This window comes from Mizuhopecten yessoensis, unplaced genomic scaffold, assembly GCF_002113885.1.
Source record: "Mizuhopecten yessoensis strain PY_sf001 unplaced genomic scaffold, ASM211388v2 scaffold9073, whole genome shotgun sequence".
NCBI lineage: Eukaryota > Metazoa > Mollusca > Bivalvia > Pectinida > Pectinidae > Mizuhopecten > Mizuhopecten yessoensis.
Window position 1 is genome coordinate 742,002 of NW_018407865.1, and position 6,280 is coordinate 748,281.

Consider the following 6,280-nt stretch of genomic DNA (forward strand, 5'->3'; position numbering starts at 1 on the left):
TCACTTTAATTATTCAGAGGAAAATACTTTTTTATCAATTGCGTAAACATTCATAGATTTCTGATAACACACTTCCAAGACATTGTATGAATTGGTTCTGCATATGATCAAATCAAACAATATCATCAAAAATCACATTTTTACAAATTCTTTCTACTTTATGCATTCAAGATGGCAATTTTCTGTCGATGTGGCACGCCCTCTCCTGTAAGTTGAGAGTATGTTTCTAAGCTCATGGCGTGTTTTTCTTGACGTTATATATCGACATCATTAACCTTGGACAAATAGCAATAGTGCTATACTGCCAAGGCATCACAGATGATACGAACACCCTCGTACATTAAAGTCAAAAGAAAAAGAAATTTGAAGTCTCTGACCGCAGAAGATGTGATGTTTGTGAATATATGTGTGAAGTGTCGTGACGATCGGAAAAAGAATGTAATCTGTATTGCAATTTCTATCAACCCCTATCTATAGTAACACTGACCTAGTGTTTTACCACAGCAGGGCGAAACGCAAACTCGTACAAGAGGTGATGTTTGTGAACACGAGTGTGAAGTGTCGTGGCAATTGGAGAGAAAAATCTGTGAAGTGGTGACGTCAAACATTCTATAAATTCTATTCAGAGAAATTGTGACCTTATTTTTGACCTCATCTCTGACAGGAAGTTATGTTTGTGAAAACGTGTGTGAGGTTTCATGACAATCGTATAAGAAATGAAATCTGTAGAGCGATGACGTCAAAAACTTTTTGACAGCAGAAAGTCGAAACGAGTACTCCTACAAAAAAGTGGATGATTGTGAAAACTTGTGTCAAGTGTAGTTAAAAGAAAATAAGAAAATAAGTCTGCGAGCAAATTCTATCAAACTCTATTTATAGTAACAGCGACTTAGTGTTTGAACGCAGGCCGAAACTCAAACTCATGAAACAGGTGATGCTTCAGAACACGTGTGTAAAGTGTCTTGGCAATTCGAAAATAAATTAAGTCTGTAGAGCGGTGACGTCTTCAAAGTTCAATGATGTCAAAGATGTTTTGATGATTAAAAATCGTACAGAGAACTTGGCCAGAACATACCTGTACTGTTCATCCATCTTCCAGATGTAGATGGTATATCATTTCGATCCAGTTTGTACATGCATCTGAAAATAAGGCATTTTGATAAAAACAATGCATTTAGTTTATAAATGATTGTCATGTGTTAAAACATGCTTCTAATAAGGGATTAAAATTTAAAAATATATCGCAATTGTTTTTCCCTGTACGTGAAAAATGTCAATAGATTTCTTCAAATTCTTCAGTTAAAATCGTGTATTTAAGGTGTTTTAATTAAATTAAGATATCTTGAGTTTGCATAATACCTTATACTGTATTAAGATACCTGAAAAAGGATATCAATACAAGCTATATAAAGTATGAGATAGTTAAAAAAAAATAGCCCCTTGGGCCTGTTTTGTTCATCTAGTTTTCAATGCAAAGCCCGAAAAAAATCATTTCATTGATACAAGCTTTATAGCCCTCAACTAGCCCTATCATGACCCTAGGGTTATTGATAGGAAGTGATTCTTAAGTCTTATTCATTTGACCCGTGATTTTGAAAGCGCATTATTGGGGTCATATATTTGTAAAAAGAAACTTAATAGCCCTTCATAGCAGCGTGCTACCGATAAACTTTGATGGTAGATAAAAAAAAATGATCTTTTTAAAAACATGTTTGACTCCTTTGACCTTGAAGTGGGCAATGTCAACCATGACCATAGACCTCTTGGTAATTCAGAAGATGATGCTTAAAGGTTTTAACACATTTGACCATATAATCATGAAAGTCGGTCAAGGTCATAACTTCGAGTAAGCCTGGTAGCTCTCCACCCAAGAATGTTCCATACCAAATACAGAAGAAGTTGTTACACATTTAACCGGTCATTCATTTGTCCATGTCCAACAGCTATCCACCCAAACATGCATTGTCTGAAAGTAACTTGATTTTTCCATAGAGACAATCGATCTAGAGGAAAAGAAGATTCCGTACCCAGACACGTTTTTAAATGCAGTGACATCAATATGTAATGTATCTAACTATTACTGGTGGGTGAAACTTATTCAAAAATCAAATTTGATTATTACTCATCTTTTAATTGAATTATTAGGGCATATTTACAGTCTATTATACACTGACATTCAGTCAGGACTAGATATAATATATTCTTGCAGTCCATATACTACAGTAAATAAACTACTAAATAACAAGTTCTCTTTGGGTACTAGTCAGTAACAGGTACTGGATTTCCCCCATTATCAATATGTATACATATCTTTGTTCCACTCCTGGAATATGTCGTGACAAAATTGAAGCTCTTTACGTGACACCTTGTGAATGATACAAGTAGACTAGTCCGATGTTTTGATGAAGATCAAAACAATCGCACAGCAGCGCAACGGTAAAATCGACAGGCTTAGAATTTGGGGGTAGCTCTTCTATATATAATCTTCAAATGACATGCATCGGTCAAGCGACTGATCAGTTTTTAGCTCATGAAAGCAATCAAATAGCTTACTGCAAGCCATTGATCTCGTCATGACATATTCTAGGGGTGCAAAGAAGATATTGTATCAAGGGAGGAACCCTTTGGTTTTGAAAAAATGCGATTACCCATGAAATTTTCGAAATTCGCTGCTTTAAGTTGCGATTACCAGTAAACTTCATCACTATTAAATTTGCATCAACAACAATATTACGGAAATATCATAATCTGATAAACAGCACATCGCCATCACTATCGTCTTGATCGTCATCTTAATCACTAAAATCAATATTGGAAACGTCGTTTATCTAGCCTTGCGTTTGCTAAGACAACGTGTTTGACTCTAAATCAGTCATTACCAACATCAACATCATCGCTAGAATACATCGTATATAATTATATCTATTATATTTCATTCACAAATGTGCGTCACTGTATTTGAACAACCAAGCGGCGTTATACCAATCCTAACACGATAAAGCCGAAAAGTGTTTGGAATCCGGGAACTTTAAATACTGTTTTACTGTCAAGTGGCTTCTCAAGCAATGTGGTTTAACCATTGGAGGCTAAATAACCATCGTAGATGTCGTCAGTGGCTGGATAGCTGCCTGCTTGCATACTACATTTGGTGGAAGCACTGTTGTACCTTGTGGGCCAGTGTCTGATGACTAGGGAAGGTGCATTGATACACAGGGAGGACCAATGGGATTCATCATGCTATGTCGAGCAACGGGACTTCTCGGAGAAGGAAAAATGTCCGAGTCAAGGAATAAGAGGGGGAAATACCTTCCTAATAAACTAGCTTTTCTAGTGATGCCGTGATACGTGCTCTACATTTTTTAAGCTCTACCGTGCGTGGTCAATGGATGGATGGATTTCCGGTCGCACGTAACACTTGGTGGAAGCTCCTAGACTTTGTGGTACTTTGTAAAGTCACTTTGGTTATTTACAAGAAGTTGTTTAAAACAATAAACATGTTTTAAATCTGTGAAACTTGATGGGGTTTCAAGGCTATTTATTTGAACCAATTTACTAACCTATATTCCAGCATGTCTCTAGCTAAATACCATCACCCTAAATCTAATGGTTATTCAGAAAAAGTCTTTAAAAACTTTTAAACCATTTTACTTCTCTGACATTCAAAGTGGGTCAAATTCACAAATTTGAAGAAACTTTATAGCCCGGATTAGCCCCTCGTCCTATCAAGTTACCGGTCATATAACATCACTAAAGGCCTGTCGATCATTCAGAATAAGTCGTTTAAAGTGACTTTAAAAGTAGGTCAAGTAGATAGGTACATATTCAAAAACAAAACATTACAAACAAGTATGTAACCAGTTAATTATATGCAGTTTGACCCATACCATACAATCTTATTTGGATGTAAAATGCAATAGAGTTGAACTACATTGAGCACAGCGGACAATTCCATCTAAAAATTCAAAAAGTAATGCAAACTCATCATAGCAAAAAGTGAAAGCTGTGAAGAGTCAGTTTTTCCACATAACATTGTAATGTCACTTGATACCACGTGTCAGATTAAACAGCTTTATGAAGTTTATGAAACTCATCAAGACGTATAAATGCCGATAGCGGTATTTTGTCAGGGAGAAATAATTATTTCTGAAGCATATATAAACAGATTATTGCAGAAATTGCATGAATCCTTGTTAGATAAGAAACAGATGGTAAATTAGCTTACATGTATTTCAGACATCAATATAGAGCATACAATAAGAAATCTTTACCTTGTTGTGACCGATGTTCATCATGCGTGACCGACTTGAAGGACTAATTGCAATGACGCAATACAAGACTCAACTTGTAGCATTTTGTCGCGCCTCTCCAGCGGGTAAATTACTACAAACTAAATTTAAACAATAGTAGGAACATTGTCATTATGTCCAAATCACAAAATCGAAGTTTAGATACAAATATATCAATCAAATCAACACAGTCACCTGATTACTCAGAAAATTGGGTGAATTTTGACCCAATTAAATCACGAAAACTATAGTACACCGATTCCATGACCTCATTATAAGAATAATATTACTTGTATGTACGTCTATACATGTCAAAATGAGTATTATTTCATTGTATGGGTTTTCATGACAATTCCAATTTTGTTACGTTAGGCCTATAGAAAGTGAAAGTAGAAATTTACCTCAACTAAAATGTAATTAGCTGTTAATAACCAATTATTGTTTAGAACCAAACAGTGAATGTACATGTTAACTATATAACATATAAGAACATTTACATGTAAAACTTACATTTGTGCTCCATCAAACCTGGTCAAATTAAGCTCGATTTCCACAGCGTGTTTACAAGTTAATATGCAGGCATATGACTAATCACAAAACCAAAATATGCAAGATCGGGAATGGTAAATCCGGAAAAAGCTTAATTCGAGTTTAAACATAACACGCTCTTCTGATTTTCCCTGAAATCACCGTACTTACAGAACTAGAAAGAGAGATCGATTTAATAATGGGGTACATGAAATATCATAAACAATAAATGAAAAAGGAGCATCCCCTAAACATAAGAGATGACTGTCAATTGATTGTTAATAATGAGCCCCTTTACGTAAAGGTAATCTGCTCTTAAAACACTTGGGGAATGACATCTTTCTTGTCAGGAGAAAAAGAAATAACCATACTTCTCGGGTTGGTGTTTGAACGTAGTTTCTTTTCGTGGAATGGAAGCGGATTGTCCATGGATAATCACCGTTCTGATGAAACTCAACGATCAGAATCTTCAAGGAGGTTTATCTTCAACAGAGAGTCCAACCAATCGTTGTTGGATTTCATGAAGGACCGATGGATAAATTGCGACTATTCTGAGGTTTACTAGTGAAGGTGACATTAATCGTATTCTTTATATGAACGTTATCATCGAGACAGACTTCACAAAACAGACCCTTATTGGGAGGGCTTCTGCTTGTGATCAACATGTTGATCAGCGACTGGATGTGCTGCTATATGAGTCCCCTGGAGCTCAACACACTGGAACATTGTATCCCGATTCCAGATTCAGCGTAGCGAATGTGTGCGAATTGTACTTAGTCTTTTAACTCGGTGTTACCACGTCTTCAATCATTACAAGATTGTAAGATAGTTGAACAGATTACATAAAACGCTTTATGTACATTCAAATGTAAAATAAACAATGCAAAAAGTTCAATGACGCATCCAATACCTTCAACAATGTCGTTTCAACTCTATACACTGATGTGCAATATTGTAAGTAGGATTAAAATTAACTGAAACAAAGAATATTTTACGTCTTACTTAACTCAACAAAAATCCACTTATGATGTCACGCTTGATATTTGACTCTGTTGCTATTTGTTGTACCGGGAATACCTGGTGTGTACAATGTCTAGCTGGTCATCTACTGATGGTATGTGAGAACCTATTTCGTGTAGATGGCCATGGGGAGGCTGCTGACCTACTTCACGTTATGATATATCATTCTTGGTGTTTTTGATATCTTCACACTCAACAAGAGTGGGAACCTGTGTTGTCTAGGGACTCAACGACATATTCGTCAGGTCGTCTGACAAATCTAGGTTTGTTTCCTTCGCGGGACACCAGACGGTACTCGAACATCAGACTTTCTTCATAGAAAGCTTGAAAGAAAGACGTAACCGCCGGTGATTTTGCCTTCTCTAACTTCGATTAGGAGAATTTGNACAAATCTAGGTTTGTTTCCTTCGCGGGACACCAGACGGTACTCGAACATCAGACTTTCT

The 6,280-nt window shown here is 36.1% G+C and overlaps 1 long non-coding RNA gene across 1 annotated transcript; it reads right to left on the bottom strand.

The window, feature by feature from the left end:
* Positions 1–1,075: 1,075 nt before the first annotated feature.
* Positions 1,076–4,878, bottom strand: LOC110457284. Its single transcript, XR_002463680.1, has 3 exons — positions 4,797–4,878; positions 4,269–4,387; positions 1,076–1,140 (listed from the first exon to the last, which is right to left on the bottom strand). It is a non-coding gene; the product is annotated as an uncharacterized LOC110457284 (long non-coding RNA).
* Positions 4,879–6,280: the final 1,402 nt, after the last annotated feature.